General features: G+C 37.0%; 1 pseudogene; it reads left to right on the forward strand.

The window, feature by feature from the left end:
• The first annotated feature begins 415 nt into the window (after positions 1-415).
• Positions 416-2,757, forward strand: LOC110899493 (annotated as a pseudogene).
• Positions 2,758-25,289: the final 22,532 nt, after the last annotated feature.

Consider the following 25,289-nt stretch of genomic DNA (forward strand, 5'->3'; position numbering starts at 1 on the left):
TCCTTCAAGGACATTTGCCTAAGGGCCATCATGAAAGTTTCCAGTGGGTCGCTTACACTGCCTTTGTTTTGTGGATCCACCCCGTCCTGATTAGAGGGTGTGTCGAAAGACAGTCTAGCCTTGTGGCTGTCGAGTTTTTCTTGTCTTTCTAAATCCTCAAGGCATTTTTTTAACTTTTCTTTGTGCATGGCAACGAAATCCGGAGTGATGGGTTCCTCCCTTTCCAGAATTTCCACTTGGTTCTCATTTTCTTCCTCATGAGTTATATCTTCCACTGTGACTTTATCGCGATCATTCTGTACCGTTTGGATGGTACGTGAGCCTGGTGGGGTTGCCATGTTGTTTCTTTGTCAAACAGGCTATCTTAACGTCGGAGTTTCAGAGTGGGAACACCAGTCACACTGAGGTCCCACGGATGGCGCCAATGTCGAATACCCAAATCCCTGCTGACGTTCAATGGATCTTCGCTGACGTCCAGATATCCCGGTCTCTGTTGCTACAAAAGAATAAACCGTTAGCCTCGTCACGAAGGGCCCCGGGTGGGGGGGGATCCGTGACCAAGCTCCGACGTGAGAGTAAGTAAACTTGCCGGAGAGTGAGAGGAGTCTATTCCGATGAGTGTGATCACTGGAATGTTTCCTCTAAGGTGTGAATCCAATAAATGTATGTGTGTGTTTAATGTATAAGAACATTGGTCGGAATAAATGAGGGAGAAGTAAATGAGGGAGTTTTTAATGTGATACCTTCAATCGGCCCTGTGATCGTCTTCTTCGGCTCATATATAACCTCGAGTCCTTATCTCCCATGTGAGATATTTTTTTAAGATGATCCGACGGATTTAGGAAGTCTTCGAGGGGCTCAGACACGTGTCTGACCCCTAACGGTTAGATTAGCAGCTTCATTTAATGTTTCGGCTGGAGAAGTACCATGCCAGCCTAGATGCTCTTCTTATCAGTCATTAATTGTGGCCTGCATTTTCTGATTCTAATTTCCCGCCCATTTCTCATGAGGAGAACCTTAATGGGCAAGGCAAACTGTTGCTTGGGCTTATGTCTTGTTGGGCCCGCATGAAGGTAGCCCAAAGCGGGTGAAATGGGATTGCCCATTGGCCCGTCGTCAGTATATATGTAAATATGTAATCTTTTTGTTATGGCAAACAGGTAATAGTTTGCTTTGGCTCAATATATGTTATAAATTACTTGATTGGTTTTATCGTCTATTGACAAGTATGTATAAGTGAAAACAAAGGATGGGGAACACATTTTTAAATGTTAATCTGATATTTCATTAGGTTCAAGCTTTCATGATGATGGTTACGTGGATACATTTGTACTAAATCTTACAATGGAGTCGAGTCTTTGGACTTTTATATATATATATATATATATATATATATATATATATATATATATATATATATATATATATATATATATTTATTGCTTAAGATAAAACAATGTAGTAGGTGGGTATGTTTTTAAGTGAAAAAAAAATTGTGAACATGTAATATATATTTATTCATGTTCAGGTTTCTGATCTTTCTGTGGCGGATTACATCACCGCCACTGCTTCAAAACACCCAATCTGCATGCCTCACAGAGCTGGGAGAAAAAAAAAATTATATGTTAAAACAATGGTAAAAAGTTGATGGCTGTTCACATAGGCAAGCATGCTATGGAGATCATTCATCTTCTAACAGGTACAGTATTACATCTTTACTCATGTTTTTGTTATAACACGTTTGCAGTTTGCCATGTTAAACAAGAGTTTTTATTAACAGGCCAAATGGGTTTGTGACAAAACGGGTTCTTTCTGGTACCACTTAGTTCAAACATACTTAAAACAAAAGGTCGGTGGGACCAAAATACAAACAGCCCTTCAAGTTTTTCGAAAACGAACAGGGTTAAATATAATGCGTTTTGACATTTTAATATGTGTGTCGTTATTAATTCACGTTTCAACGTAAACAATATAAATTCACGTTTCGACATAAGATTTTTCCAAAAACGAGTCGGGTCAAATATAACACGATTTCATGCTTTACGATTTGACGTAAACTGTGTTCGGAAATGATTCGGGTCAAATATAATATGTTTTTATTCGATGGTATAAATTCGAGTTATTGTATGTTTTGACGCCGCTAAGTCTTGATGCAAAGGTAAAGGTGGTGTAGTGGTTAGGTGGAATGCTTACTAAACGAACCAACCTGGGTTCGATTCCGTTTCTTTTGTAACCGCAAAGCTTTAGATTAGATACGTCAAAACACACATTTTCATATGATTAACACTAAACGAACCAACCTGGGTTCGATTCCGTTTCTTTTTTTTTTGGATGACTAAAGTTGTATGTATTATAGATGATGTTATTTAATAATGTGATATTTATTACATGTAGTGGACCAAGAGAAGATGCTACTAGAATTGGTTCTGCTTGTGTTGTTAGGCGTCAGGTCGTTGATATTTCTCCATTAAGGCGAGTTAACCAGCCTATCTATCTGCTTACCACTGGTGCATGCGAGTGTGCGTTTAGGAATGTGAAGACTGTTGCTGAGTGTCTAGCTGATAAGCTTATCAATGCTGGCAAGGGTTCTTCAAACATCTGCCTTTTTTAAATAAATTTACGTGTTTTAATGATTTGCGGTTAGAGTTATTTTGTTTTTTTTTTGGTTGATTTGGTGTTGGCTTGATTTGTTGTTTGTATAGCTATGCTATTAAGAAGAAGGATGAAATTGAGAGGGTTACCAAGGCTAATCGTTAAAGACGAAGATTTGACGTCAGGGTATTCGGTTTTGGTTGTTTTGTTTTGGTGTTTTAATGGAAAGTAGTTTATTATCAAACCTTTTGGCTGTTCTGTTATGAATTTGGTTTTTTATGAAAAAATAATTAAAGAAATCGTATATGCCTTTTTATTGCATAAATTTGGACCTTTCATATCGTTGGACAGATGACTCATTACTCATTTATTATATCATGAAAACTGGCCATATTGTACCACCTCATATCTAGGACATGAGGCAACAAGCCAATGCACTTTTTTACATGCATCGGGTCACATTTAGGATTCATATATGAAGGTGCATGCAAAGAAAGCATGAAGTGGTTTCGGGTTTTTGTAAGATGCTTAATTGTCTAACTACACCATGCCATCTGTGTCTTTGCTCAACAAGTTAGTTGTTTAGCGAACATTGTAAGGCTCTACAACTCCAATCGACACCTTTCCGGACAGAAAGAGTGCGACAATCTTTCATGCTCAATAGGCGAGTGTTTTAAAATCAATAGACATTAAACCCCAGCCTGTGCCCCCATCACAGAGTGTGAATTAAATAAAACGCTTGCAAATTATTACATGTGTTGGTTATAGTTTCTAAATGATCGACTGACTACCCTTCTCCTACTTCGAATATGCGGCATCAATTTATGATTGATGCTAAAGCAAAGTCAAAACTAGTCGAGTTGGTTGTGATTTAAGTGTTTACTTTCAAGTTTTAACTCTCTATTTTAACTTCATCGATGATTGTTTACAGCGGAAGTCTTAACAGGATTGTTTTAAACTTGAAAAATGCCCAAGTATTATTTATTTATAATTCGGGATAAACCCCGTGATTTACAGTGGAGAAATTTCATAATTTCCTTTCTTTTACAAACACGTTTATTTATTTATTTGAGCCGCTACTTCAAGCTTGATAGTGCACCGTAGCACGTGTACTTAATTCACAGTAGGTCACCTGAAACATGTTGTAAAAAGGTTTTGTCAGCAGGGAAATACTGAGTGAATCATTCATTTTGAGAAAATGACACATAGTTATAAATTACAGCATAAGAGCGATTACTATGGCAGTATCTTAATTAATATCTGGTATTGCCACCCGTGTGACGATGGTCATACCACTATTGGGTCCAGTCACCCAATTAGTGACGTTTTGTCACTGTTAGGTCTTATTAGCCTAACCCCTGTTAGGGCTTATTGCCTAACTGTGAGAAATTAGTAATGTGCACAATACCCCCATTAACCAGCGGTCAAGATAACCACGACTTAATCTCTGTAATTATAACGTTTTGAAATTACTTTGAGGTATTGTAAAACAGTTTGAGAAAAAGAGAATGACTCACATTGCAGATTTAATGGGCAAGATATAAGCCTACTGATTAGCCTTGATTAAACCTAATTTGATAATAATGCACACACAACGGGTTAGTAACTTAATACAGCAGTTACGTCAATTCACGAGATCAAACCCTCACAATGATTAACAAGTGCAATACTTAATAATTCAATCGGATTCACAACGAATAACAGAGCATAGTCCGAATTCGAACAGCACTCAAATATTCAAGTTGAAATCACGACGAATAATCAAAGTAGAAACTCAATTTGAGCAGCACTCGGACAATCGTTGGATAGTTATAATCGATCGGACGTTGAATCATAATAGTGATCGAGTTATTACCCTGATTGCGACAGCACTTCGTGACCCGTGTGTGTTAATTTGAACGAATACTGATACAACTCGACGTACAAAAGGAATTTGGCTGTCGTTTTAACAACAGAAAGCAAGTGCCAAGGTCGGCTATTTATACAAGAATTTGGACTTGCTTACGGACCGTAAGCCTCATCCCTTACGGTCCGTAAGGGATAAGAACCGACTATAGGGTAGCCAGGTTTGGGTCTAGGCATGCTGAGTTGACAGAATGGACCAATCAGATTTAAACAATGAATTATTTTAGATAATCATCAACTAGGGTTTACCCCCTTAAGTTTTAGGGGCCCTGATCTTGATTCCGATTGTTCTGGAAATTTTAGGGTTTATACCAAATCACTTGGGTGTCTCAATTAGGGTTTCCTATTGGTTAAATAAAATAATAATTTATAGTTTTGGGTGAGAGTTGTTACATCCTCCCCACCTTAATAAAAATCTCGTCCTCGAGATTTACTGGAATAGATGAGGGTATTTTCGCTTCATTTCTGATTCCAGTTCTCAAATATATTCGGGTCCTCCCTTGGAGTCCTACTTGACTTTGACTAATACTAGTCTTTTTTTATGCTTAAGAAACTTGACTTTTCTATCTTTGATTTGTAATCGTTTACCTCTACATCTTGAAGAGGTATTACCAGGGATTCGTTTGTTAAACATTTCTTGAGATTGGATACATGAAAAAACATCATGTACTCCAGCTAGTTCTTCTGGTAGTTGTATACGATAAGCAACTGGTCCTATCCGTTGGACTACTGGAAATGGTCCTACGTATCTTGGACTCAGCTTTTCCTTCTTACCGAATCGTACTACTCCTTTCCAAGGAGAAACTTTCAGAAATACTTTGTTTCTGACTTGAAATTCTACTGGCTTGCGGCGATTGTCTGCCTAGCTTTTCTGGTTCTGGGTAACTTGGTAACAAAATCCATTGTTATGAGTCCCCATTTCCCTACTGGCATCTTTTAATTGTTATAGTAATCCTAAAGGTTTCTAATGTTTGGCCTTAAATTGTGAACAGGTGAAACGCTTAGATATGTATTCAGCTACATCCTTTTTCATTCCTATTTACCAGAAATTGTTTCTTAAATCTTGGTATATCTTATTGTTTCCAGAGTGCATGGTATACCTAGAATTATGGGCTTCCTCTAAACTCTTATTTCTTAAATCTCCCTGTTTAGGTATCCAAATTCTTTTCTTGTGGAATTTCCAAATTCCATTACTTCCTTGTTCCAATTCTTTTGTTCGCCCTTTCATTCCTTCAGCATCATCCTTGATTGCTGTTGTTTGAACACTCTTTAATTGTTCTGTTAAATCTAACTGTAGATTTAATCTAAGGGTACGAATTTCGCTTTTGTTACGACTTAAGGCATCTGCAACTACATTTGCCTTTCTCTCGTGATATTAATATCACAGTCGTAATCACTTTGAGTTTCCATCCATTTTCTTTGTCACATGTTCAATTCTTTTTTTTTTTTGCCCAATATGTACTTTAAGCTTTTATGATCTGTATAGACCGGAAATTTACTTCCCTACAGATAATGTCTCCAAATCTTAAGGGCAAAAATTAATGCTCCTAATTCTAAGTCATGAGTCGTATAGTTTTTTCCTTATGCTGTTTCAATTGCCTTGAGGCATACGCAATTACCTTTTTGCGTTGCATGGGCACACATCCTAATCTTAGCTTAAAAGCATCACAATATACTTCAAGGTCTTCCGTTCCTTCTGGAAGTACTAAGATTGGAGTATTGGTTAATCTTTGCTTTAGAATCCTAAAGGCTTCTTCTTGTCTAGGTCCCTATTTAAACTGAACTGTTTTACTTATTAGCTTAGTTAAAGGTACGGCTATCTTAGAAAATCTTTAATAAAATGCCTATAATATTCTAATCTTAGAAAACTCCTAACTTCTACTGCTGATTGCGGGGCCTTCCATTTGGTGATTGCTTTAATTTTGTGAATGTCTTCATGATTTCTCATGTGTCCTAAGAATTGCATTTCTTGAAGCCAAAGTTCACATTTTGAGAATTTGGTATGCAGTTTTTCTTTTCTTAACAAGGTTAATAGTGCATGTATATCGTTGATGAAACAATTACGAATTTATCCAAATAAGGTTTACACATTTTATTCATTATGTCCATAAATGCAATAGGGGTCTTGTAATGTCCATACCTAGTTCTGAAAGCAGTTTTAGGTATGTTTTCTTCTGGTACCTTCAATTGATGATATCCGGAGCGCAAATCTGTCTTAGAAAAATACCTAGCTTCCTTAAGTTGATCAAATAGATCATCAATCCTAGGTAATGGGTATCGATTCCTAATTGTAACTTTGTTTAATTCCTTATAATTGATACACATTCTCGTTGATCCGTCTTTTACAAACAATACTGGAACTCTCCACGAGGAGGAATTTGGTCGTCTAAATTCTTTACTTAATAGTTCACCTAATTATTTCTTTAATTCTATCATTTCAGTAGGTGCTAACTGATATGGTGTCTTAGCTATCGGTATAGTTTAGATGAATTCTAAATTCTACTTCTCTATTGGGTGGTAATCCTGGTAGGTTTTGGGGAAAATATCAGGATATTCCGATACAATCGGAATGTCTTCTATTTTCTTACCTTTGGTATCAATAACTATCGATACCAAAACAATTGGTCAACTTTATTACTGAAATAAATTTCAGTGACTTTTGCGGTTTATATCCAGTGATTATTACTAATTCTCCTATGGTTGTATGTATTTCTATGGAATTTTTATCATAGAGAATTCGAGCATGGTTGGCTATTAACCAATCCATTCCTAATACAACATCGAATTTGTCTAAACTTATTGATAACACGTTTGCAGGAAATTTAGGTCCTAATAGTTCTATCTTTGCAAGATCTTATTTATTCTAGCGGAATTTTCATCTGCTGGTTCAACTGTAAAAGTCTACCTAAGGTTGGTTAAGGGTAAATTAAAGGCTTGGCAGAATCAAGTATTTATATAAACTTTGGTTTGCACCAGAGTTAATTAATACTTTTGCATAAACGTCGTGAACTAAAACGTACCAACTATGACGTCAGGAATTAGTTCCGCTTCCTGAGTAGTCAATTGAAAAGCTCATGCGTTTCTCTTGGTATTCCCTTCTGCCGTTTTAGCCTTGTCGTCTGCTGGTTTGCCTAATTTCGGGCAGTTTGGTCTGAAATGCCCGGTTTCTCCACAATTGTAGCAGGTTATTGCCTTCTTTTTTCTGCAATCCTCTTCTCGATGTCCTGGAATTTTGCAGTAATTGCAGCATCCTTTGCATTTTCCAAAATGTTTTCCCTTACAGGTATTGCAAAATGGGATAGTGGAAAATCGTCCGGTTCCTCTTTTTCTGAAATTGCTACTATTATTCATATGGAATTCTTGGGAAATTTTCTGGGCCAAATCCTTCTTTCTATTTTCCTCTCGAGTGCGCACCAGTCCGTCTGTTAGAGTGTTGGCTAATTCTACCACATCATCAATCGTGCGGGGTCTCGCAGCTTTGACAATGTCACGAATTTCGCTAATCAAACCCCAGATATAGCGAGAGATAAGTACCGGTTCCGGCGAAGCCAGAGTAGGTACCATTCTGGCATACTCAAAGAATTTTGAAGTATACCCTCGACAATCTACATCCACCATTCGGTGACTTAAAAACTTATTTGCCATTTGCTCTTTTTCATATTCGGGACAGAATTTTCTTTCTATTAATTGCTTAAATTCTTCCCAACTCATGGCATAGGCCACGTCACTTCCTTTAGCTTGTAACACTGTATTCCACCATTCTAACGCTTCTTCCTTGAAAAGGTGCGAAGCGTACATAACCTTATCTTCCTCAACACATTTACTTATTCTAATCACTGCCTCGGTTTTCTCTAACCAACGCAGTGCCGCAGTTGCCCCTTTATTGCCTGCGAACTCTACAGGTTTACAGGCAAGGAACTCCTTGTAAGTGCAACCAGGTGTTGCAGCTTTCCTTTTCTTAGGGAGCGGGGCTTGTCGTGGTTCCTCATCATGATTAACATGATCATTGCCTCCGTTTACGCTATTACTGAAGTTATCTTCAGAGAAATACGTTTGCTAGGAACGATTTGCTGTGGTTCTATTGGATTTTTAACAGCAGCAATGATTGCTGGAATAGCGTTGGCTATCCCTTGAGCAATTATTGTTGGAATAGTGTTGGCTATCCCTTGAGCAACGATATTTTCTATATCCTGCCTAGTCATATATTGATCCCCGGGTTGTTGCTCAGATTGATTAACCTCATTAACTGGTTCATTATTCGCGTTCTCCATCTGATAATTATTTGTATGTATATATATATAATTGTATTAGTATTAAATAAATAACAAATATACACAAAATTATTATATAGTTTCATATAGCCAAAACTATTGATTTCTCGATTCCTTTTTATATTTAATAATATGCCTTAGTATACACCATTATCTTACAAAATTTTATTTGTAGTTATTTTACAGACTGATTTTAACTATTATTTTTACACAATCCCTGTTCCATAAATTCCCTATTCTTTGTTAGATGATATTCTAGTAACGGTGTTCCCTCTCATCGTAATTCCAGGAGATCTGTTCCCCAATTTCTTGGATCCTATTCCCAACATTCATTAGTTCTTGGTTAAAGTGGCGGAGTTCAGTCATATTCTTGTTACTCATTGGTAGATTTGGTAAAGGTTCTAGATTGTACTGAGGAAAAAGCTTATAGGGATTGTTCTGGAACTGTATTTCATTAGTCAACCATTCGTCTATTTGTGAATGGATTAAAGGGTTTAGAATAGCTGGTTCTAAATTCATTGGTAGTTGTGTTTCAAGAGAGTGAATAAAAACATTTTCACTAACAGGCTTAATAGTACTATAGGTTGCAAATATAAAATCTAACTCTTCCTGTGATGGTAATCTTTCAATTTGCCTAGAGTTTTCCCCAATTTCTATTTTCTTAGGCATGGGTTTTTCGAGAAGTAAGGCGTTGAATTCTATAGGTTCTTCTCTGTCTGCTATATACCTATTGAAATCTCTGGAAACCTCTATTCTTACTGGATAGAGATTTAAATTCTGAAGGGCATCAGACAAGTCACTCATGCTGTTTAGCAAAATACACACAATTTACTAAGTCAGAATTTATATCAAATTTGATAGAAAAACTTTGAAATACTATTTCATACTGTCTAACTACCAAAACAACTGAAATTTAAAACACCCTAAGTTTTATTTATAAATTTATTTATTTACTGAATAAGGCTATAGACTGTAGGTAATAAAGGTGCTAAAGCTTAGGTCAAGAATTGCATTATTTGCTACATTGGCTAGCATATAAAGTTCTGCCCATACTATACCCAATTTAGTCAGATAATAAAACATATATTCACAGAATGACAGTTAGAAAATTTAAGTATTTTCTAAATACTTAATAGGCTTAAATCAGTGGCTTGATCAGTGGCTCTGATACTATACCACCTTTTTCTGTCACGGCCCCCGTACCCGGTTTAACCCGGTCCTGGAGCCGCGGGACAGAAAACCTGCGGTATTCATGTTTACAGCGGAAGTCTTAACAGGATTGTTTTAAACTTGAAAAATGCCCGAGTATTATTTATTTATAATTCGGGATAAACCCCGTGATTTACAGTGGAGAAATTTCATAATTTCCTTTCTTTTACAAACACGTTTATTTATTTATTTGAGCCGCTACTTCAAGCTTGATAGTGCACCGTAGCACGTGTACTTAATTCACAGTAGGTCACCTGAAACATGTTGTAAAAAGGTTTTGTCAGCAGGGAAATACTGAGTGAATCATTCATTTTGAGAAAATGACACATAGTTATAAATTACAGCATAAGAGCGATTACTATGGCAGTATCTTAATTAATATCTGGTATTGCCACCCGTGTGACGATGGTCATACCACTATTGGGTCCAGTCACCCAATTAGTGACGTTTTGTCACTGTTAGGTCTTATTAGCCTAACCCCTGTTAGGGCTTATTGCCTAACTGTGAGAAATTAGTAATGTGCACAATACCCCCATTAACCAGCGGTCAAGATAACCACGACTTAATCTCTGTAATTATAACGTTTTGAAATTACTTTGAGGTATTGTAAAACAGTTTGAGAAAAAGAGAATGACTCACATTGCAGATTTAATGGGCAAGATATAAGCCTACTGATTAGCCTTGATTAAACCTAATTTGATAATAATGCACACACAACGGGTTAGTAACTTAATACAGCAGTTACGTCAATTCACGAGATCAAACCCTCACAACGATTAACAAGTGCAATACTTAATAATTCAATCGGATTCACAACGAATAACAGAGCATAGTCCGAATTCGAACAGCACTCAAATATTCAAGTTTAAATCACGACGAATAATCAAAGTAGAAGCTCAATTTGAGCAGCACTCGGACAATCGTTGGATAGTTATAATCGATCGGACGTTGAATCGTAATAGCGATCGAGTTATTACCCTGATTGCGGCAGCACTTTGTGACCCGTGTGTGTTAATTTGAACGAATACTGATACAACTCGACGTACAAAAGGAATTTGGCCGTCGTTTTAACAACAGAAAGCAAGTGCCAAGGTCGGCTATTTATACAAGAATTTGGACTTGCTTACGGACCGTAAGCCTCATCCCTTACGGTCCGTAAGGGATAAGAACCGACTATAGGGTAGCCAGGTTTGGGTCTAGGCATGCTGAGTTGACAGAATGGACCAATCAGATTTAAACAACGAGTTATTTACTCTTAACATGTCAATGGGTAAAATAAAAGAAGTTAATAAAACTGGAAATGTTGTAATTTGTGCTTTTATCATGTTCTTATTCTTTCTTTTATATTTTATATTTATTCTTTTATTAAATTAAAGCCACAATCAATGAATAAAGGGTAAATTACTTTTTGAGTCCCTGTGTTTTATTGCTTTTAACTAGTTGAATCCAAAAACAAAAAGTTTAACGACGTGAGTCCCCATAACCATTTTCTTTAACCATTTGAGTGCAAATTTCTAACACTGTTAGAATTTTTTTGTTAAATTTTGTTAAATAACCAAATTATCCCTATGATTAAAAAAATAAACAAAAAACTTATTTATACTCCATCTCTCTCATTTCACACCAGATCTCCTCTCTCTTTCATATTTCATTCTCTCTCTAAACTTAAACCTCCTCCATCCCACCACCACACCTCCACCATCAACACCACCATGGCCACTGCACCTCCACCGTCACCACCACAACACCCACCACCGCTACACCTCCACTGTCACCACCATCACCACTGGACTTCCATCAACACCACCACACCAGATCGGGAGCGAGAGAGGGATGAGAGATCATTGTTAACGAGGGAAGACATGTATAAATAAGATGGTTGTTAGCAGCGGCAGACGTCATACCAGTGGGGACATGTCAGTTCTGTTAAAAGTAGGAGAGCTAACATCAGCCATGTATAAGTAAGAGTGAAAGTTAGTTAGGGTTGTGAAAAGGGGGTAACTTTAAATCATTCTTGTTTTTGTGGGTTAGGGGTGTTGATCGAGTTATTTAGGTGAAAAGTTGTGATTTTGATGATGATCAGAAGGTGGGTATGGGGGAAGTGGGTGCATTTGGTGTCTGATGTTGAGGAGACAACACAAACCCAACAACAACCACCCCGTCATCCCTCTTTGAGGATACAAAACAACTCAGTTATGGGTCAGATACCGGGATATCAAGGTTTAGAGTTTTGTAAATAGGGGTGAATTTGGGGTGGGGGTTGGGGGATTGGGGTTGTAGACACTTCGATGACGAAGACGGTGAATGATTCGAAGGGGTTGTTGTTGGTAAATAAGGTGGCAGAGAGGCTAGCTTCAGTGGCTGAGCGTTGTGGGTGAGGTGTTCGAAAACCGCCATTTGGTAGATCATTTTGTGGATGACGGGGACGTCCTGTTTGGTGGCCAGGCGGATGCAGGTGAAGAGTGGGTAGGTGGTAGTGGTGGTGGCAATACCCATCCCGATAATCGCCGCCGTCTGGATTTGCAATACCCAGCCGCCGTCTTCAATACCCAGCACCGGATTTGCAATACCCAGCCGCTGTCTTGAGTTGGAGAGGGTGGTAGATGTGTTGGGGGGACTGGGGAGGGTGGTGATGGTGCGTTGGTAGTAATATGGTAGGAGTGAGAAAGAGAAGTGAGAGAGTGTGTGTGTGTGTGTGCAGGTAGGTGGTATTATGTATATATAATATAATTTTATATAATATTAAAACAATGCATTAAAGACTTGTTCCTTATACTCTTGTGCATATAAGACTTGTACTTTGTGTGTAAATGACCAAATTACTCTTGTAGTTAACAAACTTGGTGGATGGAGTTAGAAATTTGGATTCAAATGGTTAAAGAAAATGCTTATGGGGACTCAGGTCGTTAAATTTTTTGCTTTTGGACTCAACTGGTTAAAACCCATAAAACACAAGGACTTAAAAAGTAATTTACCCAAGAAAAGTATCATAAGAATAACAATGAACACACAAATGCCATGTATTTTTTCATTTTACACATAAAAGATATACAAGAAAAAGTAGCGACAATACTTATTTTTTCATTGCCTTCAAAGCACATGAGTTGCTAAAGGTGCCCAAACAATTGTGATGAACTGCAAACTCACACTCGAACACCTAAGTATCATCTTGAGCCACAATTCCGCACCACACACACTACATCCACCATCACTCTCAATCCCTTGGGCAAATGTTAGCGGATGTGGGTGACCATGAGTCTTCTTATGAATGCTCCCAAACTTCATATTTATAAAGAAATAGACACCGGGTCTATATGAGGAATGGCGTTCTGTTTCACACTGAAGTATTAAAGGAGCATAATCAGAATGCACTGATTGACTACACACATCACAATGATAGAAACAAATATGAGGATTCAATGGCTCCTCAAAAATTTCACAAAAATATTCACTCTTGTGATTCTCAATTGGGAGGTAACTGATGTGCATTGGATGTTTGTCATAAGGGTGCCTAACTGTCTTTGGCAAGAACAAAGCACACCCCGTATGAATATACACATCACAAAAGCCGCAGCTGAAACTCAACTTATATTCTTTACTCCACATATAATTGAAATCTATGTCTAAGCGAAATATAAGACACCTTCCACTGGGCGGCTGATCCTTCGTAATTGAAAGAAGATGATTTGGGTGAGATTCATGTGTGATTCTTTCCGGCATAAACCCATAAGTAACATCAACGTAAAATCCACATTGGACACAACCATAAGCAAAGCCATTGCAATCTAAGAGGCAAACTCTACAAAAAAATAAGTTAAACATATTAGGGATGTTTGTCATTAGAAGGAGGGGATGTTGTGGGTGAGCTGGGTGGTTGTTTACTTTTGTTGGAAGCCGAGTACACCATTCACGAAGAGCAAAGTTGCAGTTCTCATCTTCTTTGGCCCGACACTTGTAGAACGGCATCTCCGTGATTGGTCTCACACATCCGTTGCATAATAATTCTATCTTTTTCATTGGGTTATGACACATGATCATATCATTGATCTTTGAGGAGGTTGATCCAATGCTTCCTGTGTCAACTAAAATTAACTCATGTCGATGATTCATATATCGTAGGCTTACCTCATGATTACCATAATAAGTTGGTCCAAGTTCTTTTAAAAATAGATTTTGGGTATGCTATAAATGTGATTAGGAAATGGTAAATGGAGAAGATTAGGATAGTCAGCAGTTTTATAATTTTTAACGGGTTGACCTCCACCTAAAAGATTGGAAATAAAATAAATTGGTCATTATCTGTCAAATAGATAATAAAAGCGGCAAACTATTTGTGTGGCCATAGATAGAAATCTAAATGTATATGTAAAGTCTAGTGTCTTGAGTCTGCAAAATACCGGACAGAGGTTTCGCTAGGTGTCGTTAGGTAATGTTAGGTCAGTATACGGTATGACACGATACGAAGGGAGCGGATCTGAACAAGAATGATGTCATCATTCTTGATGATGACATCATTCATATGACATCATCAAAAAAGGAAATGGCATGCAAAGTTCAATTCATACGTAACAGCATGCGTGCATGGGACTGATTCCGCTTCAAATGCATGCTCACATGGTTTTGATTCCGCTCGAAATGCATGAGTTTGATTTCGCTTTTATGGCAGGCATTGACCAACTATAAATATATTCAAACGGACATATAAGCGAAATTAGAAGACAAGCAATCAGAGAACAACTTCACAACCGTTCATAACCGTCAAACACAAGCTGATCAGATCCTCATCATCTACGTCAAGAACATTCCGATTACGTCACGTTGATCAGATTTCGAGTGTGTAGTGTGTAGATCGAGTCGAAACTCTGTCCGGTTGTCGTCGTTATGTATTAAACGTTGTTTAATTACATATTCGCGCACGATTACGGTTCGATTTAACGGATTCCGCACATTAAATCGAATCCACCGCAGATCAAATGATCGTTTACGATCCGATCCTGAACTCACAAGTGGTATCAGAGCTACGGATAGCTCTGCACGTAATCGTGAGTGAAATCGGACGAGTTTCGGTGTTCTCGGATTGATTTCGGTAAATTTCAGTTTGTTCCTATAATTTCTGGTTGAAGTATCATACGTTGTGGATCTGTTTGATGTATCGTTCACTTATCCCGAACTGATTCAGTGTATTAAAGATCAAATTTCAAAGTTTTCGGAAAGATTTTCTTACAAACTGTTTTCATCCAGATCTGATATACATTTCAGATCTGAAGCATTTCTATTTCATTCAAACACATGATTGATTTGATCAGATCTCAGTTGGTTATAAATCGTTTTTGAACTGAATCAGTGATTTTTGGATAAAATTTTTACAACTCCAGATTGATTCAGTCAAGTTTCAAACATTTCGATTGAATTTCGGATCATTGTCGATTGATTTTCGAATAGTTTTGGTTCATCTCGGTGAAATCAAATCGAATTTCTGTTGATTTCAAACTGAATCAGTCTGTTTTCGGTTGATTTTAAACGTGTTTCAAACAAGTTTTAAACTGATTTGGTGTATTTCGAGAAAAAAATTGGTTCATACCGATCTGTTTCAGTGAAATCAAATGAGTTTCGATAAAGTTTCGATTTGTTTCGAATCGAATTTTGATCTGTTTCGGTGATTTTGATTTGGTAAAGATCAAGATTTTTGAACTTTTTGGAATATCTATATTGAATCTGAGAGTTATGGTGATATAGTCTTAACACAAAGAAAATTGATTTTGTTGATTATTGAACAGAAGATAAAAAATATGATAAGAACAATCTGGTGCATGGCTGGGTAATGAAAATAGTTGCAAAAACGTTCATATATTGGAAGTTTTAAATGACAGTGTAGAAAGAAAAGGAACTTATTCGGTCTAATTTCGGACTGATTTGGATCTGTAGGTTGTATCGTTTGAATATTTTGAACTGAATCGGTATGTTTTAGATCGAAGTTTGTTCATTTCGATCAATTTCGGATAGTTTCGGACTGTTTTGATCGACTTTCAGTTTGTTTCAGATTGAATATTGTTCAATTTCGATCTGTTTCATGTGAGATTAAATATATAAATGTAATATTTAATCTTGTAGCCTATATAATCATTTATATTATATTAGATCAAAATATATTAATAACCTATTAATAATTAGTTGGTAATTGTTGATGGACCATATTACCCTTATTAACTAATTAGGTTTCCTCTTGGGTGTATAAATAAGGGGCTTATTAGAGAGTTAAGGGGTTACACACATTACACAATCACAAACCCTCATAACATCAATATTTTCGTCTCTCTCCCCATAACCGAAATCAACCCTACTTTCGGTTTCATCACCATCATTAACTTACACCCTAAGGAGGAACCAGATCATCCTGACAATCATGTCGAACTCTATGGCTGCATCTCTGACTGGATTCTCTACCGGCCTGTCTGCTGTAACAGGTATGTTATTCATGTTTTCCATTATGTTTAAACAGAACTGATCCAACATGTGGTATCAGAGCATATGTTGATAAATCAGTTCTGGTTTTGTATCCATTATTCTGGGATCAAAAATCTGGAAAACGGAAGTTTTTTAAGTCATTAAAATCAAAACTGTTTCGAGTCCTAATGAGCCGAAATCCCTGTTTTCGGAAAATAAGTTTAATAATTTTTGACTCGAAACCATAAACGGGATAATAATATCCGAAATCTGTTAACTGGAATCATAAAATTTAGATTTCGGAACCCAGAATTATGTTTTTATTTTTAGGGTTCATCATAATGTTCTAAGAAAATTCGAAAATTCCATAAATTTTGGAATCTAATTTGGATTAGTGAGTGTTTTAATGATTTTGATCTTAATTTTATCTATTAAATTTTCGAAAACTGTTAATGGATTTTCAGTTATTATTTTCGAAATCTTTTGATAAGATTAGATCAGAAATAAAATAGGAAACACTATCCCACAATCCCTCAAATTTCGATTTTCAGTTAATTATCACAATAAACAGCATTAACAGTGGTTTCGAAATCATAAATGTACAAATCGCACAAGTCCCTTAACAGTCGCACAAGATCAGATATAATCTGATCGCACAAGACATTCGCACAAGATCAGATCTCAAAAAAAAAAAAAGAAGGTCTGATCGCACAAGGGAAATCGCACAAGATGTGTGGATCGCACAAGACTTGTGGATCGCACAAGGCATTACTGATCACACAAGTTATTGGGCCTTACTGATCGCACAAATTATTTGGGCCACACTGATCGCACAAGTCATTACTGATCGCACAAGTCCTTACTGATCGCACAAGTCTTGGGCCTCACTAATCGCACAACACTTGGGCTTTACTGATCGCACAACACTTGGGCTTTACTGATCGCACAAGACTCGAAACCTCATTACTTTAGCTGTTTAATGTGGACTAAAAATACTTGGTTTGCTATTAAATACTTGGTTTTGTTAATACTTAATTACTTAATCAGAATCAGATAATTTTTACAAAACCAAAATAGCTTAACTTGAATGAGCTTCTGATGTATTAATTCTGGCCAAAGCTGATTTAATACATCTATTTATTGTTCAAGTATTATAAAAGCTATGTTAAGTATGCATTACAAACGTGAAATGTCTTAATTCTGGCCAAAACTGATTTAATTCATTTATGTTTAGCATGCTTGACAAGTGCATAACTAAAGTGATTGTCTCATTTCTGGCCAAAGCTGATTTGTCACGATTACTTTGCACACATACTTAAATGATTACACTTCTGGCCAAAGCTGATTTGTCTTCGTTTAAGTAGAATTTTTACTAAGTCTATTATTTTGATATTAGTAATAGACATTATCACAGCTTCATAATTAAAATGGTCATTAATTATGCCTGCCTTAGTATACCATGCCCATTAGATCACATTAGGACTTCTTCCTTTGTATCATAACTTGCTCATCTTATGTCCACTATCAGCACCCAATTGCGGGATTCCACCTTTGACTGGTGATAACTTTGCTGCATGGAAGGATGCTCTCATGCTTACGCTTGGGCTGCTGGACTTTGATTATGCTCTAAGAGAGAATAAGCCAGCGGACCTTACCGCTACAAGTACTGCTGCTGAGCAGATAGTCCATGATAAATGGACTAGGTGTAACCGCATGTCTCTCATGTTCATGAAGCAGTCCATTCATAACTCAATCAGAGGAGCCATTCCTGATTCTGAAGATGCTAAAACCTATTTGGCTTCTGTGGAGGATCAATTCAAGGGAACATCAAAAGCACACGCCAGTACTCTTATCCTCAAGCTGGTGACAACTAAATATGATGGGAGGAGCGGCATTCGCGAACACATCATGATGATGCATGACATGGCCAATAAGCTGAAGGGCCTTGAGATGGAAATCAGTGATGGTTTTCTTGTTCACTTCATCATCACTTCGCTTCCTTCGTCCTATGAAGCATTCAAGATCAATTACAACACTCAGAAGGACAAATGGACGATGAGTGAGCTGATCGCTATGTGCGTGCAGGAGGAAGAGCGTATGAAGATGGATCGCACTACTGATGTTGCTAACTTCACCACCTCCAGCTCAAAAAAGAGGAAGAACTCTTATCAAAGAAAGGATGCTTCTAAGGTTCAAAAGCCAAATCCAAATCCTAATACAAGTGCATCTTCCAGCTCTAAGAACTCCTTAGGCAAACCCTATTGCAAGTTCTGTAAAAAGACAGGACATAAGCAAAAGGAATGCCCTGACTTCAAGGAGTGGCTGGCTAAGAAAGGTAACGATTTTTTCATGATACTTGAGTCCTTTAATTTAAATGTTCCTGCTAATTCTTGGTGGTTTGATTTTGGTTCTATGGTTCATGTTACCAATTCACTTCAGGGATTCCTTACAATCCGGAAGCTGGGAAGAAACCAAAGAACACTTAAAGTTGGGGATGATCGGGAATTAGAAGTGAAGGCCATAGGAACATTACAATTATTTTTGAAAACTGGTTTATGTATTAAACTTTATGATACCTTATATGTTCCTGAGGTAACTCGGAACCTTGTATCAGGACCAAAGTTAGACATGGACAGTTTTGTCGTTTCTCATGGTCATCGCAAACTTTCTATTCTCTATGATTCCGTTGTTTATGGTACTGGCATTCTGGATGGTGGTCTCTATAGATTAGAACTAGATGATAATTTTTCCAAATCTTTGTTGTCATATAATATTAATGAATCACTCACAAAGATGGAAAAGAAACAAATTCGAGACTTAGAGACTTCATCTATGTTGTGGCATCAACGTTTAGGCCACATCTCAAGAGAACGATTAAATCGTCTCGTAAAGGATGAAGTCTTACCTCCTCTCGATTTCACCGATTTTGGAACATGTGTCAAATGTCTTAAAGGCAAAATGACATCAGCGAATAAGAAAGGTGCCACTAGGAGCTCTAATTTATTTGAACTCATTCACACTGACATCAGTGGTCCCTATCAAATCGCTGGCATCACAGGACATACTTCATTTATCACTTTCATTGATGATTATTCTCGTTACATGTACTTGTATCTTATTAAGGAAAAGTCTGAATCTCTTACAACTTTTAAAGATTATAAAGCTGAAGTTGAAAAGCAATTAGATCGTCAAATTAAAGTTGTGAGATCAGACAGAGGCGGTGAATATTATGGAAGACATACTGATGTGGGTCAAGCTCCTAGTCCATTTTATGAGTTTTGTAAGGGCCAGGGGATTGTGAACCAATACACCATGCCCGGTACACCTCAGCAGAATGGTGTCGCTGAACGAAGAAATCGTACCCTTATGAACATGGTGCGTAGTATGTTAGCCAACACTAATTTACCATTATTCCACTGGACTGAAGCGTTAAAAACAACTGTTCATATACTCAATAGAGTTCCTTCTAAGTCTGTCCCTAAAACTCCTTATGAACTTTGGACAGGAAGGAAACCGAGTCTTAAATATATGAAAGTATGGGGCTGCATTGCTGAAGCAAAACTCTGTAATCCTTACCTAAGGAAACTTGACCCTAAAACAGTTACCTGCTTCTTTATCGGGTATCCTGATCATTCAAAGGGTTATCGTTTCTATTGTCCTTCCCATGTCACCCGTAATGTTGAAACCAAGCGTGCTACGTTCCTGGAGGATTTCAAGGTCAGTGGGAGCAGTACCAACCCTTACGAAGAATTGCAAGAAGTACAAGACGCGGGGGGGAGAGACTCGTCGCTTACCATTACTCCGTTTACTCCTCTTGTACCCCATGCAACTGCACCTGAAGCCACTGCACAAATTCCATCTCCGCAACCAGAACCCATCATACCTCATAACGAAGGCACATCAAACGCTCAAAACCAAGACAACGCTGAACCCGAAAATCAGCTCAGGAGGTCATCTAGGCAGAAACGGCCTACTAATTGGGATGATTATGTTACCTACCTGACTGAAATGGATGCTGGAAAGCTCAATGATCCTATCTCTTATAATGAAGCCATTAGCAGTGATCAGTCTTCTGAATGGAACAAAGCAATGATTGATGAGCTTGAATCCATGAAGAAAAATGACGTTTGGGATTTGGTAGAATTACCCAACGGTGTCAAACCTGTAGGTTGTAAATGGGTGCTCAAAACAAAACTGGATCCGAATGGGAACGTTGAACGCTATAAAGCGAGATTGGTTGCAAAGGGCTACACTCAGAAAGAGGGAATTGATTATCAAGAGACGTTTTCACCTGTCTCTCGTAAAGATTCATTAAGGATCTTTATGGCCCTAGTAGCTCATTTTGATTTAGAGCTACATCAGATGGACGTCAAAACTGCTTTCCTTAACGGAGACTTAGACGAAGATGTTTACATGAAACAACCTGAAGGCTTTAAACCTGAAGGTCAGGAGCATCTAGTCTGTAAGTTGAAGAAATCCATTTACGGGCTAAAACAAGCATCACGTCAATGGTACCTCAAGTTTGATGAAGTCATGAAGAGGCAAGGTTTTATGAAGAATCAAGTGGATCAATGCACCTACCTCAAGATGAGTGGGAGTAACTTCACTATACTTGTCCTTTATGTAGATGATATTCTATTGGCAAGTAATAGTTTAGACATGTTGCATGAGTCGAAGCGGTTACTCTCGCATAACTTCGACATGAAGGATCTCGGAGATGCTTCTTACGTCATTGCCATCGAAATTCACCGAGATAGACACAAAGGGATCTTAGGATTGTCTCAAAAGACTTACATAGATCGTGTCCTTACACGTTATAACATGCAACAGTGCAAACCCTCCGTCGCTCCAGTAGTTAAGGGAGATGTTTTCGGTTCATTCCAGTGTCCGACAACAGAGGTTGAAAAGGAGCAAATGAGCCAGATACCTTATGCGTCAGTAGTCGGGAGCCTGATGTATGCTCAAGTCTGTACTCGCCCAGATATCGCTTATATTGCTGGAATGCTAGGCCATTATCAGACTAATCCTGGCCTAGATCACTGGAAAGCAGCTAAGAAGGTCCTTAGATATCTGCAAGTGACGAAAGACTATAAACTGACTCATAGAAGAAGTGATCATTTAGAAGTGGTAGGTTATTCTGATTATGACTTTGCCAAATGCAAAGATGACAAGAAATCCACTTTGGGCTACATCTTTATGTTAGCAGGCGGACCTATTTCATGGAAGAGTCATAAACAACAGTTAACTACAACTTCCACAATGATGGCAGAATACATTGCTGTTTACAACGCAACCTGTCATGGAATGTTGCTTAGAAATCTGATCACTGGACTCAAAATCGTTAATTCCATTTCTAGACCATTGAAGCTTTACTGTGATAACTCAGCTGCCGTTAGTTTCTCGAACAGTAACAGTTCGACTGGAGCTGGTTTATATCTCGATACAAAATATTTGTTTGTACGTGAACGAGTTGAGGAAAATAATCTTTGTATTGAGTATATTAGTACTAAAGATATGCTTGCGGATCCGATGACTAAAGGTCTCCCACCTAAAGTTTTCGAAGAACATGTATCGAATATGGGACTTACTAAAGACCTTATTTAATGGCATATTGTACTAGCTTATGTTTTAATTAATGAAATTTCCTCAGTTTGATTTTGTATGTCTCTAACATATGTTCTGCCGGTGTAATGACATATAGACAAATATAAATACAAATCAGACGCTAAAGGGCTTATACATATTTTGATCGTAACTATTAGGTTTTAAATTGAGGCTATAGTATGATTAATGGGGGTCCTGAGTCGAATGATGATTCAACGGCTGTATTTCGCTGCTATAGTTCTTGGTTTAAAGCTAAAATGAGTGTTAACTCCTGGCCAGGCTTACCTAATACTCATGATAAATGATTACTCGGCTAAGTGGGAGAATGTGAGATTAAATATATAAATGTAATATTTAATCTTGTAGCCTATATAATCATTTATATTATATTAGATCAAAATATATTAATAACCTATTAATAATTAGTTGGTAATTGTTGATGGACCATATTACCCTTATTAACTAATTAGGTTTCCTCTTGGGTGTATAAATAAGGGGCTTATTAGAGAGTTAAGGGGTTACACACATTACACAATCACAAACCCTCATAACATCAATATTTTCGTCTCTCTCCCCATAACCGAAATCAACCCTACTTTCGGTTTCATCACCATCATTAACTTACACCCTAAGGAGGAACCAGATCATCCTGACAATCATGTCGAACTCCATGGCTGCATCTCTGACTGGATTCTCTACCGGCCTGTCTGCTGTAACAGGTATGTTATTCATGTTTTCCATTATGTTTAAACAGAACTGATCCAACATTTCAGTGATTTTTGGTTGGAGTTTTATGTGTTTCGAACTGGTTATATCGATTACGGACTGATCGGTTGGATGCAGGTTGGTTGTTGCAAGAATTATTAGCAACGAAATATTGTTGTTAAGTTGTTGAAAGCGTGATTGTGTAGTTAAAGAAAGTTGAACAGAAAGGTGTCTCGAGAATATAAGCATGTAAAAAAAAACTAACGAGATTTAGATTGGATTGTCGTGATTTGTTGTAAAGGATTTTTGGCTGTAAGTAGATCTGGTGTTAAATCGAACACAAGAAGTATTGTGAGGCTGTTGGTTTTGTGTTTGGTTTAGAATTCTTGTGGTGTGAATCATAGAAGAAGAAGAAGAAGAAAGATCTTTAGGTTGGATATAAGTGGCAAGAATAATTAGTGACATTAAAAAAGTGACAGTTCATTAAACCAACCTTTTGTGAATTGGATTTTGAAAAAGAAAATTTGCTTTTGAAAAAAATGACGTTTTTCTTATTAAAAATAATAAAATCACTTTAAATAAAAAAAAAAAATCATAACAATTGATAAGTTCACGGCCCAATCATTAATCAACAACATTTATTGAATCATCGGCCCAATCAGTATTGTTTGTCAATTAAAAGAGGTCCAATAGAATTAATCTTGTAATATTAAAATTGTTGGCCACTACCTTAATTGAATATATTAGATCATCACGAGACTAAAGGATTCATGAATTGAAATTGTTTGTGGTGTGTTGGTTCAGTGGATATTGTGTCCCAATCATATTAAATCAGCCCATGTGATTTGATCATGTAATCTCGGCCCAATAGTTTTTCTTTTTTTTTTTAAATTGTGAACAGTCCACGTGATTGAGGGTCCAATCAATTTGTCAAAACATTTCATAAATTTGTCAAAATATTTCATCAATTTGTCTTGTATTGTCGGGTCACAATTTCAGTTCATGGGATCGTGTTTTTGTTCAAATTTAAAGTGCATCAAATCGAGTGGCAATCCGAACGAGTTCTCATCCGATCCTAATCAGTTTCTTTTGTCCGTGTTTCAGGTGATTTGTCAAGCATCGGATACTCGCACGAGCGAATCCCCACTCGAACCACTGTCGCTTGATCTTTGCTATTCAATCGGATAGTCAGTTGATTGTGTGAATTTTTGTAGTGTTTGAAAATCTATTGTTGTGAATTTTTCATTACCGAAGCATGAGTTCTGAATTTTATATTGCACAAGACAAGTTTGCTAGTTTTACGGGTATCAAGGGAGAATCAACTGAAGAGTTGATCGAAAGGTATGTCAAGTTATATTTAGAGATGGAACGTTTGAACATTAGCAAAATGGATGAGACGTGGGTTGACAAGTTGGCAAATGCTTTACCGCGTGATGAGTGGGGTACATATTTGTCGGCTTGGAAAAATAGCTTGGGATATTTTGGATTCAATTTGAGCACGTTCGTCGAGAAGATTCAAGCTCAAGAACTTGAGTTCCAAAAGATTAGAAAATTGAAGTCTGATTCAGGAGAAAAGAATCAGAAATCAGCAACTGTTGAAGTAAAAGTCAAATCTGAAGAAAATGTTCAAGTGGTAGAGAAGCAAGTTGACGAAATTTCAGCTATTAAGGTTGAGAAGAAGGCTGAAGCTGTAAAGATGATCGAGAACTGCTTAAATTGTGAAAATCTGAAATCTGAAAATGCCAAACTCTTGAGGGATTTAGAGAGTTTGACATTAGAAAACAAAAATTTTAAAAATTCAGAAAATGATTTGAAAATTCAAATAAAAAATTTAGAAAATGAAAAAGTAAAAATTGAAAAAGACTTTCAAAATCAAATAAAGATTTTAGAAGATGAGAAAGATATTTTGGTAAAAATAATCTTGAAAAACAAATTGCAATAAATTCTCATCTTGCTAAAATCATTCAGCTTGAAAAAGAAGCTGAAAGTGATCGGAATAAAATTGCTGAGTTATAAAATAAGTTGAAAGGTTTTGTGACTTCTGCACCATATGTGTGTCCAAAACCGATCAATGTTATTCCAATAAGTGACAGTGTCACAAATTTTGACAAAGTCAAAATTGAGGATTGTGATGATAAAACTGATAATGGAAATGAGAAAAATGAGAAAAGAAAATTATTTTTAGAATTAAAAGAAAAATTCAAAAATACTGTTTTGCAATCTACTGAAATAGGTGAATGCTCAAAGCAAAAACCTGTAAAGAAGAATGTGGAACAAAAACAAAATGTTAAAAAACCGAAAAACCTTCAAAATCACAATAAAAGCTCATCAGTTCAGTCATCCAGTCATTATAAAAAACCACAAAAATTGAAAAATCAAAACTCACAAAAAGTTGGTAATATGTGGTGCAGGTTTGACCACAGTGCTTCAAAGTCAAATCTAGCTTTCTGGAGGAGTGCTGATTACCACAAAGCCAGACAATGCTATGATCTGAGCGTTTGGTGTGAAGGTGGTACATGGTATGATAACAGGGTGTGTTACAACTGTGGTTTTCAAGGA

This window comes from Helianthus annuus, chromosome 2, assembly GCF_002127325.2.
Source record: "Helianthus annuus cultivar XRQ/B chromosome 2, HanXRQr2.0-SUNRISE, whole genome shotgun sequence".
NCBI classification, from domain to species: Eukaryota; Viridiplantae; Streptophyta; class Magnoliopsida; order Asterales; family Asteraceae; genus Helianthus; species Helianthus annuus.